Source organism: Sminthopsis crassicaudata, chromosome 2, assembly GCF_048593235.1.
Source record: "Sminthopsis crassicaudata isolate SCR6 chromosome 2, ASM4859323v1, whole genome shotgun sequence".
Classification (NCBI taxonomy): domain Eukaryota; kingdom Metazoa; phylum Chordata; class Mammalia; order Dasyuromorphia; family Dasyuridae; genus Sminthopsis; species Sminthopsis crassicaudata.
In genome coordinates, this window is record NC_133618.1 from 597,092,777 (window position 1) to 597,105,736 (window position 12,960).

General features: G+C 36.6%; 1 long non-coding RNA gene across 1 annotated transcript in view; it reads left to right on the plus strand.

Annotated features, from left to right (window-relative positions):
- The first annotated feature begins 366 nt into the window (after window positions 1-366).
- LOC141553758 (uncharacterized) overlaps window positions 367-12,960 on the plus strand; it is a 79,629-nt gene continuing 67,035 nt past the window's right edge. The window contains exon 1 of the long non-coding RNA XR_012485630.1: window positions 367-420. This is a non-coding gene — a long non-coding RNA (uncharacterized LOC141553758). The remainder of the gene's footprint in view (window positions 421-12,960) is intronic.

Sequence of the window (12,960 nt, forward strand, 5' to 3'; positions counted from 1 at the left end):
AAAATCCCAAATAGTGTGAGTTACGTAATCACTGTTAAAGACAACCAAAGGAGCATTTTTAGCCACATCATAGATAAGATCAAAGAAAGGGTGTGATGTTTGCGTAGAATAGATAGGATGAGAATGGAACAGGAAGAAGGCAGGAATGCTTAACCACAATTCAGTATCTAGTTTCTCTAGCAAGGAGAGAGAGGTTTAAATTTAGCAGTGTAGGGAAAAAAAGCTTAAAGCAGAGTTGAAATCCAAAATCAATAAGAATGTACCCAAATGTCCTCAGTGAATTCAAGCTATGCATGTCTAGGCAAACTATTCTCTTCTCTCCCCCAGAGAGCTGAAAAACCTTTCAGATATCCCTTTTGCATTATTGTTGGTGACAAGTGAAAAACTGTGGAAAATGGAAATGATTCTACAGAAATCAAGGTGGGCCACTGTTGTTACAATTTTCATAGATGGGAAGAAGGAGATTTCTTCAAACTCCAAGCTAGATAGTATAACTTCCTGGCAAAATTCCAGAACACATTATTAAAGGGACTGTTTATGAATGCTTTGAAAGGGAAGCAATGATCACTAAAGTCATCATGAGTTCCTTGAGGATAAATCCTTTAAAACTAATTATAAGAACGGGATTTTTGGTCTGGCAGATCAGAGGAATGATTTGGACACTTCTGAAAGGCATTGAAAGGAATCTTTCTGGAGATCTTTGTGGATAGGATGATAAGAGATGGGTTGGATTATATTATAGATAAGTGAATGCAGAACTAGTTGAATGATAAGAACCAAATTGCTGATATTATCCAGGATCAATTACAACTTAGTGTGAAATCTTTAATCGTGATCATTTTTAGCTCCGTTCTATACAACATTTTAAATCACTGCCACAGATAGAATTTAATAAGTCTAAAACCTTTTGGTGACACAAAGTTAGAAGTAATAACTAATATGTTAGGTAACAGAATTTGAATTTAGTGGGTAACAGAATGAATCAAATTTGATAAAATGAAATTTAATATTACATGTTACTTGTAGATTTTTAAATATCAATTCTGAAAGTACAGAATGAAGGAAAATGCTCACCAGGCAGTAATTCAAGTGATAAAGGTTTGGGTGGATGAAATGAACATAACTTGAATCAGTCAACTGTGTATGCTCCCTTTGGACTCTGATAGGCCCATAGTTTCGGTGATGTGGGGTCTCCCTGTGCAAAGTTGCAAAGATCAGTAGCATATCTGTTTCCTTATCCTAGATGATCACTATTGTTGAATTTCTATAGAGTAATTGCCCATTTTGTTAGATTCCTCAGTTTCTTTATGAATTTGAAGATACTATTTAGGATGCCCATTGTCGTACCTTGTTTCTGAAACATAACAAAATATGAGATGATCATTGAAAATCCAGATGAGAGTTTAAATATTATTAATAGAAATATAGCATACAGAGTAAGAGAAGTAATCATTTTGTTATCCTCTTTTGATCAAATAACATCTTAAGTACTATATTAAGATTATGGATACCGCATTTTAGGAAAGGCAAATCAAGTATTTAACAAGTGATTATTATATGCTATGAACTGTGCTAATTACTGAGGATAAGAATATAAGCAAAAAACGAGAATCCCTTCCCTCAAGGAGCTTACACTCTAACATAGGAAGTCAATATATAAAAGTCAGCTAGCTGAAAAGCAAAAGAATAAGAAAGGAGAGTACTTTCTCTTGTGAAGACAGTATTGAAAGGCAGGGCACAGTTAGGAAAGAAATGAAGAAATCCCTCCCTAAAATGCAGGAGGCTTTAGGAGGAACAATGACAATCTATACTCTATCCAAGGGAGGGTGATCAGGATGGTGAAAGGATCTTCTATAAATAAGGATTGCCTGAAGAAACTGAAAGTTTAATCTAGGGAAGAATCTTTTTTTTTTTTTTTAATAAATTTTTTATTTTATTTTATAATTATAACTTTTTTTTGACAGTACATATGCATGGGTAATTTTTTACAACATTATCCCTTGCACTCACTTCTGTTCCGATTTTTTCCTTCCTTCCCTCCACCCCCCTCCCCTAGATAGCAAGCAGTCTTATATATGTTAAATATGTTATAGTATATCCTAGATATAGTATATGTGTGCAGAACCGAATTTCTTGTTGCACAAGAATTGGTTTCAGAAGGTAAAAATAACCTGGGAAGAAAAAAAAATGCAAACAGTTTACACTCATTTCCCAGTGTTCCTTCTCTGGGTGTAGCTGGTTCTGTCCATCATTGATCAATTGAAAATAAATAAGATCTTCTCTTTGTCGAACATATCCACTTCCATCAGAATCCATCCTCATACAGTATCATTGTTGAAGTGTATAATGATATCCTGGTTCTGCTCATTTCACTCAGCATCAGTTGATGTATCTAGGGAAGAATCTTAACAGGGACTTGACCATTGTCTTCATATTTCAGGGGTTATATTGTGGAAGAAGGGTTAGATCTGTTTTGTATGACCCTAGACTCCACAACTAATAGTCATGTGCAGAAATTCCAAAAAGGCAGATTTGGATAAAGAAAAACCTTTCTTTCTAATTCTTAGAATGGACTGACTTGGGAGGTAGTCCAGTATAAATGGATGACTTCAAGCAGAAATTGGAAGCCCACATATTGGGACATTTAAGAGGGGGCTTTCTTGTTTAGGGTGGTGTTGTACTTAGATACCTGTCAACTTAGGCTCAAAACAATAGGATGTAGTAGGCTAGAGAAGGTATGCTTATTAGTATTCTGAAGATGATCTGATCTTGGGTGCAGTTGAGTCTGGAAGAGACGGTCCAGTCATCCTGTAGAGCTGCCCATCATGGAAAAGAAGAACAATAGACAAGGAGGAGGAGAAGTGGTTCTCATTTCCCCTTTGTGTGCAAAGGAAAATGGCTTCTTTTATACTTGTTGATTTGTGACATAATGGTTTCTGTACCCCTTCTAAAACCTATTGCTTATTTACTTAACTCAGATAGTTCTTAAGTATTTCAAAGTATATTTTCTCCTTAAACACTCTCAACTATTAGCATTTAGTACTTTTTGAATTTCTACAGTTCTTAAATTGGTATCCTTTAAATACATCCCTGGATTAGGTTACTGAATTCATTCTATTCCTCCTTTATCTTGGGTTGGCTTTGGGATAGTGGGGGATCAGTGATTATGATACCCAATTGCCCCCTCTCCATGTCTGAGCGGTTCTAAAAGCTGTTTAGGTATAAGACTGCTTCTAGGTTATTCCCTTCAGCATTTGTAGCTTTGGTAGAAGTAATCATCCCATGTTAATGAATTCTCAGGCAAAAATCCCCCCTTTTGTATGACTGATAGACTTTCTTCTCTACCTAGTCTTTACCCCTTGAAGTTTCCCCAATGATCCTACATACAATAACATTTAAATGGTGATTGGACACAAGTACAAGATTTAGCTAATATCTATATTCTTGGATTATTAATGGTTATACTTGCTAGTTTTCATCATAATACCATAAATTATGCTAATTAGAACTATGAACAACATAATTGCTTTAATCTTTTTCTCCTTTTATCTTTAGGGTTGAATAGCAGAATGGCAATATTATATAATGGGTAGAGTATTAGCTTTGAAGTCAAAAAGGCCTGAGTTCAAGTGTAGGACTCTGGTACATATTGATTGTGTAATTCTGAGCAGACCACCTTACCATTCAGTTTTCTAGGCAAATCTTTAATAATAAGTTGCAGAAAAGGTGCCAGTTTGCATTGAAAGAAGGTGTTTCCTGACCTGAACTTCTTTATAGTAATGAAATTACAAGTTTAGTCCATATCCTAATATTTATCCCTATCTTTTTCTCTGTTTTGATGCAACTTCCTTGGATTTGGATCTTAGGTGGACTTCTTTAGTTTTTTTTTTTTTTCCTTTTACCTACTATTGGATTCAACTCTGTCTCCCACTTCTCATTGCCAATTCCCAATTGTCTCCTAAGCTCCTTGGGAATAAGGATCATTTCATCTTTGTATTTGCTAGCACAATAACTGATACATCCTAGGCACTTATTGATTGTTTAACAGATCCACCTTGGGTCAATTATGCAGAAGGAAGAAAAAAACTAACAAAATACTCATTTAATAAAAGTAATTATAGTACAATGGCATATAACAATTTCCTTTTCTTTGAAATAAAAAAAAAGTGCATCCTTGAATGAAATTTATTTTGTGTACTTCTAGAATCAGTGAGGAAAAAATAAATGTTTTTATTAACTTGAGTCAACTTAATGTCTAGAATGATAGGTTCTTGCATTTTGTACTTAATTGCTTTTTACTTAGAAGCACAACTCCCCATAATCAAATATATCACTGAGTTCTTAAGTCCTAATTCTTGACATTTTTGAAGGTGACATAATTACCTTTACCCTAATCTGACTTATCTTTGACAGTGATTTGGCAATCAGAAATGAAGGCCGACTAGATTTAGGGAAGTAAAGATGAAAGCTGAATTTCAGAAAGTACAGCCTGACAGAAAATGAGAAATTGGTTTTTGCTGTTTCTTCATCTCCAAATTTAAAATGAATAATGAGCATACTTGATTCGCAGTTCCAGGTTTTGGTTAATTTGCAGTACACTTCTTCCATTGAGAAGATCTTTACTTTATTCCTTATCACCTATGTCAGATGCTTATTAATTTTTTAGTAAAGCAGGCAAACAATTAGCAGAAGCTACCAGTAGTTGATAACTTTGGTTAATTGCTGTGGGATGTTTGTGATGTACTAGTTGAAAAAAGATGCTGTAATTAATTGAAATTTGAATCTGTGTGTGTATTCTCCTTCTCTACCTTCTATTCTTATTGGCACATAGAATTTTAAATCTAAAAGGGACTTTGGAGATCACCTAGTGTCACTCTTTCATCTTTATAGAAGAGTAAAGTGAGATCTGGAAAACTGGAGTGATGTGATTAAAGGCACACAGCTAATTATGAGCATAGTCAAGACCCAGACCTGTGGTACCATTTGGACCTAATATATTATGCTCTGTATCTCTGATATCAGAAATTCCTATCCTGGTAGATTTTTCTCTGTGCACTGAGTATCACTGCAATGTGAAAATCCCTTTACTTCTAATCCTTTTACTTATAAGGAAAAAGAACAAATTCAGAGATCAAGCGCTGATGGCCATCCCTCAGAGCCACCTGACCTGATGGAAGGTCTCACTGCTTCTTCCCTTACAGTACTGATATCATCCATGAGATCAAACATGGCCAAACAAAATCTTTTAACCAAGTGGTTAGCAGAATAGACAGAGTTAATTAGTGTCTGTGTATGCTCCACAGTCTCTTTAAAGCATTTCCCTTCCACATCATTTTGACTTTTACAGTAGCAGAATCCTCAGTTTTTTCAAATAGGGAGACACTATCCAAGGTGCTCTGTGAAGGATGCAGAACTTTGTTACAGAAGGAATAATTTCAATGTCTCTAGGTAGGCTCTGGGCCCCCAAATAGTTTTTCTAGTGGTTCATTAATATTTTTATTGCATTAAAATATATATTTTCTTTTCAGTGTGACAAACCACTTCTTGACCTCTAGTCTGAAAGTTGAGATTCTCTCATGAAATCTGTGAATTTCTGTGAAACTCTCATTTCCTTCTCTTCTCTTCCTCATCTATATGGGCACCCTGAGGATAGGGATTTTGTCTGTATTCACAGAGTCTTTCAGGCTCATAATAGGTACTTAATACATGCTTCCCCTACCTGAATTTTATTATGTGTGCTGGGGTGAATGGGGTATTCAAGGAGGACTAGCACCTCTGGTGTGAAGACTAGATGACCTCTTTTCAGGATTGTGCATCTACTTTTGGTGTCCACCTGGCACTCAATTATAACTTGTGCTTCCAAGAAACTGTAACATGTCCAGTGGTCACTTCCTGGTAAGATCATCTTGGCAGGGGACTAAACCAAGCCGAGGATAATTGACAGGCCTCAAACCATAGATGAGTTAGGGAGGTGTCTGCCCCGAGCAAGTGAGGACTTCCATTGGTGGAAGAAGTGAATGAGAACAGTTTGTTCCAATGACCATGAAGGAGGCTGAAGTAGGCACTGTGGAATATTTAGTGGTTGATCAGAGAAAGGGGGGGGAGATAGAGGTAGGGAAACAAGGAAGGAGAGAAGGAGGGAGGGAGAGACAGAGAGCAATGTTGCAAAGTTCTCACCTTTAATAACATCTTATTAAAGAAATAGGAGACAATGATAAGCAGTTCAGAAATAGGAATGTTATCAAACTCGTCATTCAGCAGATCTCATCATTCATTGAAGGAAGAAAAATAATGGGATGGAAAGGAATAAGCCTGGGGAGAAAGCAAGAGTATGATGGAACACTGAGAACTCTCTTAAAGACCCATCCCTAAGGGAATGCAACTAATACTTTGGGGAAAGAAATGTATTCAACGCTTCCTTACTTAAGCCTAATTCCTGCTGGAGGCAAGACATCATCCCATGATATCACTGGTCCTCTTTGAAAACTAAGAACAAACACCAGCACCACCACCAGCCATACGTGCTTCTGTCAGTTTGAAACGCTCAGGATGAGCAGAACTGGGAAAATGACAGAGCAGCTCAGGGAGGAAGAGCAAGGAGCAAAGATGGGACACCTTTCTGTCAGCATTAACCGGGCTTTTACAACATGCTGCTGCTCTGCTCTCAGCAAATGCAGGAGAGTGTATTCTCTGACATAGATCTTAGATTCAGAGCTGTAAGGGAGCTGAGAAGCTATGTAATGCAACCTCCTCATTTTATAAACAAGGGAACTAAGGCCCAGGGAAGTTAAATAATTCACCCAGTGTCATATAGGAAGTAAGAATTAGTGGCAAGAATTGAACCTATGTCCTCTTCAGCCTTATTCAATTCTTTCCTCTCAGTGTTATGCTACATTCCCTTAGGGATGGAGAGACCCTGTTTCCACAAAGCTCTTTCCTTTCCATTCCATTCTTTTTCTCACTTCTCTGAATGATGAGATGTGCTGAATGTCCAACCTGATAACATTCCTGGTACTGAACTGTTTGTTGTTGTCATGCATCTGTTTCTTTAATAAGTTATTGGAAGTGAGTAGTTTGTTACAAGTCATTTTCCTGGCTCAATAAACCCTCCTAGCAGTGTGCTCAGACTGCTTAGCTATCAGTCAGTCTGACCTAGTCTGCTTCAAGGAAGGAATCTTTTAAAAATGTATTTAAGAAAAAAAAATCTGAACTGAAATAGCAAATAAAATGGGGTTTCCATATACAGAGTAGAAAAGAAAAAGCTGATCGTCTACAAAACTGTATAGCTTGCTTTTCTTTTTTTAAAATATATACCCAATTGATTTCAAAGTTCTGTAGTGAGGAAGGATATTTCTATTACCCAAGCTGAGTTAATGTAGCAAGAAGACTATATTCCAAGGGAAAAACCCAATATTTTCAGTTTAAGTAGGCAGATGACGTCATCATTATTGCCATCAACCAATGAATGGATTGCCATCATGCCTCTTTTCACAGGACACTTAAGATAAAAAGATCAGCTGGCAGCACTGAGACTCAGAGGTCATTAAAACCCAACAATTTAGGGCAGCAGATAGTTTACACAACTCAAATTATTTAGCAATTTGAGGTTTATAAGGTGCTTTCCTCACAATGACCTTGTGAGGTAGATAATTCAACTTTTATTAACCCCACTTTGCAGAAACTAATGCTTAGAGGATAAATATTTTGCCTGGAGTCTATTAATAAGTATTAGAATTCATGTTTAGATTCAAATATCTTATATTAAGTGTAAGCTGTTGTTGTCATTGTTTAGCCAGTTAGTTATGTCTGTGGGACATTTGGGATTTTCTTGGCAAAGATGCTAAAGTGGTTTGCCATTTGCTTTTCCAGCTCATTTTACAGCTGTGGAAACTGAGGCAAACAGGGTAAATGTTTGAATTCAGGTCCTCCAGACTTTTGGCCCAGCCCTCTATTAGCTGTACCACCTAGCTGTCTCAATCTGCAAGATAAGCTGGGTAGTGAAAGACAGACATCTTCCCTGACCTCAAGGAGTTTATAGGAAGTAGCATGGTGTTCTCACCTGTCTCAGCATCGCCAATGCAAAATGAATTTGATGACATTTCACTCTTTTTTCCAAAACATTCTTCAGCTGGGTTTATGCCATGCTACCTCCAAGGATTAAGGTTACATCAGACGCAATAGGAAGCATTTGACTGTTAACACAGTAGTACACTATTATCAGACATAGGCACATAAATTTGACCTGGGAAATAACTTCCCTTTAATTCAAGTCAACATAGATTTATTGAACACCTGAGGTCATAGAAGCATAGGATTTTACAGCTGAAAAATTTAGGGTTGTATGAATTGCCAAATAAACCTCAAAGGAATCCAAAAGAGCTCGTCAAGTCTGATCCATTCATTGTAGAGATGAAACTATGGCTGCAAGAGATGGGAAATGGCTTGTCTTAGAATTCACATGGAAGAGACAGAAAGATGCAGAGAGAGTTGGAGATAGAGAGAGGGAGCGAGAGAGACAGAGATGGAGATACTTCAAGAGAGAAAGCAGCATAGCTAGAATTCATATGTGGAACATGTGTCAAATGTGCAGCATTTATAAATGGGAGCTATCATTATCCTTGTCTTCTTGGATTTTTTTAGTAGAAAGAATACCGACTTGATTGCCATAGGTGTTGCTGAGTCATTTTAGTTGTGTTGACTTTCTGTGACCCCATTTGAGGCTCCTTTGGCAAAGATAAGTAGTCGGCCATTTCTTTCTCCAGATTATTTTATAGATAAGGGTTAATGACTTGCCTGGGGTCACAATGGTAGCAAATCACATTAGAGACCTTTCTTTCTTGATTTTCTTCCTTTTTATTCACTATGTCTGTTTTAAGGTAGCTCAAGAGGCATTAGCCATCTTGTACCCTCTCAGAAATTAGAGGTTATATCTTTTTTGATGGATTCATGTGCCATTCCCTATATGTGAATATACCTGAGGTTTCTCTTCTAGGCTCTTTTCTTTTCTCTCTATACTCTCTTTATTGATTATTTCATTAATTCCTTTGGATTCAAAGTAAATATATCACCTCTCCCAAGAGTACTGCATTTTAAATCTCATTCTCTAATGAAAGACTATTTTTATCTTGCGTACTTCCAGATCAAGGAACAAATAGGGGCAGGTTTTCCAAGGCCCTCAAACCAATGGTTGCCTATTATATCCATGGAAATCATAATAAAATGCATTTTTTTTAAGTGCAAAAAAAGGTCCAAATGTCTTTGGAAAGTGTCCTTATAAGAAGTCTCAAAATGCCTTTACTTTCTGATAGAATTGCCAAGTAAACTCCAAAGGAATCCATTTACTTAACCATTTAAAGATTTTTCCTACCTCATTCTCTGAAGTAAATCTGGGCTCATTTTAAACTGAACATCCAATAGAAAATTCTCTGGTATCTAATCAGTGCTTCTTGTGATAGGTACCTTAGGCAATACTTTCCAACACAGAAAATATTCTTGGAGCTCTGATTGCATGCAGCTGGCCTTTCATTTGCTTCTCCACCCCCTTCTTCCTTGTGGCTGATCAGCATGGCTGCAAAGAAACTGGAAATAGAACTAACTGACTTAGGGGTCAGCTAGTCAGCCACAAACAAGCTGTGTGAGTGTGTCTAGGTCACTTTCCTTTTTTCATGATTCATGGAAAATGAGTAAAAATAACATTAGCTGATATCGACATAGTGCTTTAAGATTTACAAAGCACTTTTAATATATTCTCCCATTTGGTCCTCATAAGACCTCTGTAAAATAAGCACTACAAATGTTCCCTACTCCCCATTTTATAGATGAGGAAATTGAGGAAAAGAGATTTAGTCACCTGCCTATATCACACAATATCTGAGGATGGATTTGAATTTAGGTCTCTTTTGCATCTCTGGGTCTAACATTCCTACTGATCATATCATTCAATAACTCCAGGGATGTCTCATTGCCTTTCAGATAAAAAAAATAAATTAATATACTTGGCATTTAAAAACCACGGGGCGTTAGATGGTACAGTGGATAGAGCACTAGGCCTGGAGTCAGGAAAATTCATCTTCCTGATTTCAAAAGTGGCCTCAGACACTTACCAGTTGTGTGACAGTGGGCCAGCCTCAATCCTGTTTGCCCCAGTTCCTTCATCTTTAAAATGAGCAGGAGAAGGAAATAGCAAACGATTCCACTATCCTTGCCAAGAAAATAAATAGTGTCACAAAGCTTCAGATGAATGAAGCAACTCAACAACAATTTAAAATCCATTACAATGGGCCATAGCCTTACTACAAATATTTCCCCTTCATATACCTTATGGTCAAATCAAACTGATTTTATTATTGTTATTCATACTGGATGCCTTATTTTCCTTCTATAGGCTTTTTTTTTGGGGGGGGAAGGCAATTAGGGTTAAGTGACTTGACTAGGGTCACACAATTAGGAAATACTAAGTGTCTGAGGCTGAATTGGAACTCAGGTCTTCCTGACTTCATAGCTTATGTGCTATCCATTGTACCATCCATCTGTCCCCTTTTAGATGCCTTTTAATTAGCTAGTCCTCATTCCTGGAATGTATTCCTTCCATCTTTCCCTCTTACATTGTCTAGTTTTTCCCCATACTCAGCTCACCTTCCACCTTCTACATGAAACCTCTCTTGAATATTCCAGCTGCTAGGGCCCTCCCTAGCAAAATCACCTTGTAGGTATTTTATATATACCGTGTATATATGAAATACATATGTGTATATATACATACATATGTGTGTGTATATATCTATGTGTATCTATGTCCATCTCTACCTCCCTCCTTCTCTCTGTCTCTGTGTCTGTTTTTCTGTCTCTGTTTCTTTCTCTTTTTACCTACCTGCCTATGTTGTCTCCATTTGTAAAATGGAAACTTCTTAAAAGCTAGGATTGTTTCATTATTGCCTTTATGTGCCCGCTACCAATGATGTGTTTATGAATGTACCACACTTCTCCAAGTTTCTCCAACATGCTAATGTTGATTCTAACATTCTATGATTCTTATCAACTCTAGCATAAACCTGGGAAAAGGTTGAGTGCTGGTGGGGAAGTTACTGATAAATGAAGGGTATTGTGACTATTTCTTTGATTTTCTTAGAGAATTAAGCTGTAGCCAGTCCAATATGCTATGTATTTAAAAAAAATAGAAAAATCAAACAAAAAAACTTAAAATGAGTACTTTCCTTCCATGTAATTCATTTTATAGCTAGAGACTAGATCTACAAAATAATGGAAAGACACATTCACAACACTAGTAAAGTTACTTATTTAATCCTTATCAGCCTTAATCTCCTTGAATACCTCCTCAGTATCTTAAACCTTTCTAACTGGATTGATATGAATATAAAATAATGTAACATATAAAAAAGCATTTTACAATGATTGAAATGTCATGTAAACATTAGCTATTTTTATAACCATTTCACAGATAAGGAAAACTAAGGTTCAAAAGTTTAAAATCCTTGCAAAACTTGCTTGTCTTTTGATATAAAGTCCCAGTTACTATCTACTATTTCATTGCTGGAATGAGTAGAGACAGGGATTTTAAATCTTCTTTGGACCCTTTTGGTAGACCGAATAAAACAAACAGACCCCTTCTCAGACTAATGTTTTTAAATGCATAAAACAAAATGTTTAGAATTTAAAGGAAACCAATTGTGCAGGAATTCAGGTTTCCAAGTATTTTTCCAAAAAAACTTCATGGATGCAAGGTTAAGAAACCTGAAAGTAGAAGTTTCATGTTATTTGTTGGCCTGCCATAAATAATGGAGACAGTATAGATCCAGTGGTTTTTTTTTTCCTTCAAATTTTTTTCTAGTGGAAGCATCTGTGTGTCCCTCTATTCTTTAGCTTGGCATTTGCTGCCTCAGCTCATAGTGGCATTGCTCTATTTTTTAAAAGTCACTGTATATATTTGCCATTTACCCCATGTTTACATCCTGTTTTAGAGAAAAGGTACTCAAAGGTGGGCAGGGGATGGGGATGGATCAGCAGAGACTCCACTCCAGAAAGGCCACCAGAGATTTTCAAGTGGGCTGTGTGGAATGTAAATTGTTTATTGACTTTCCCCTGTGTGCCGTACAATATGCCTCTGTGAAACTGTGCTTCAAAACCCAATTGAAGCAGTTGTTTTCTGGAAATACCTCCAGTGCAAAAGGAAAGGTGAATGATATGCCTTAGAGAATTAGTGCACTCAGTTGGTGGCATCTCAGTAAATATAGAGCTGCTTAGAAATGATCTATTATCTATCAGGAAAAAAGAGCTAGAGGTCAAAAATAAGACATTAAATCCATTTTGGAGATTGCCATCAAAGAAGCCCCCTACAGGCAACTTGGTCATAAAGAGTCTTAGAAAAAGGCATTTATTTCTTTGGGAAAGAGTTGAGCCATAAAACTATTTCCTCTATGGAGATAGAGCTGCTTTTTTTAATCTTGAGAACAAAGTGGCAAGAAAGGGAATGACCTAAGGAATAAAAAACAAAAAAGGGCACTCAGTGTTTCTGCCAGGAGCAACACTGCTTGAACTAAATAATGTTTCTATGCTCTGCACAGAAGTTGGACAAGAGAATAATCCTTTAGTGACTTCAAGAAAATGTTGAAAGCATTGCTAATGCTAATCAAAAAAGCTTTGATAGATATTGGTGTAAAACCAAGAACAAGTAGCCTTTGGATGGACTATGGAACAATTGTTACAAAATGAAATTCTTCAAATTCATATGGAACCACTGATCAACAAAGATCAACATAAAGTAAGTATAAAACAAAGTACTAAATCAAAAGATAGTGTAAGTTAACATGTGATGGTTAAAATTTGTAAGAAAAGATGATTCCCTAAGAGATGGTCTATCTGACTATTAGAAGCCATCCCATGGGCCACAGATGGCATACTGGGACCAGACAGTTGGTTTCTTAGATAAAGGTAGGAGCATAA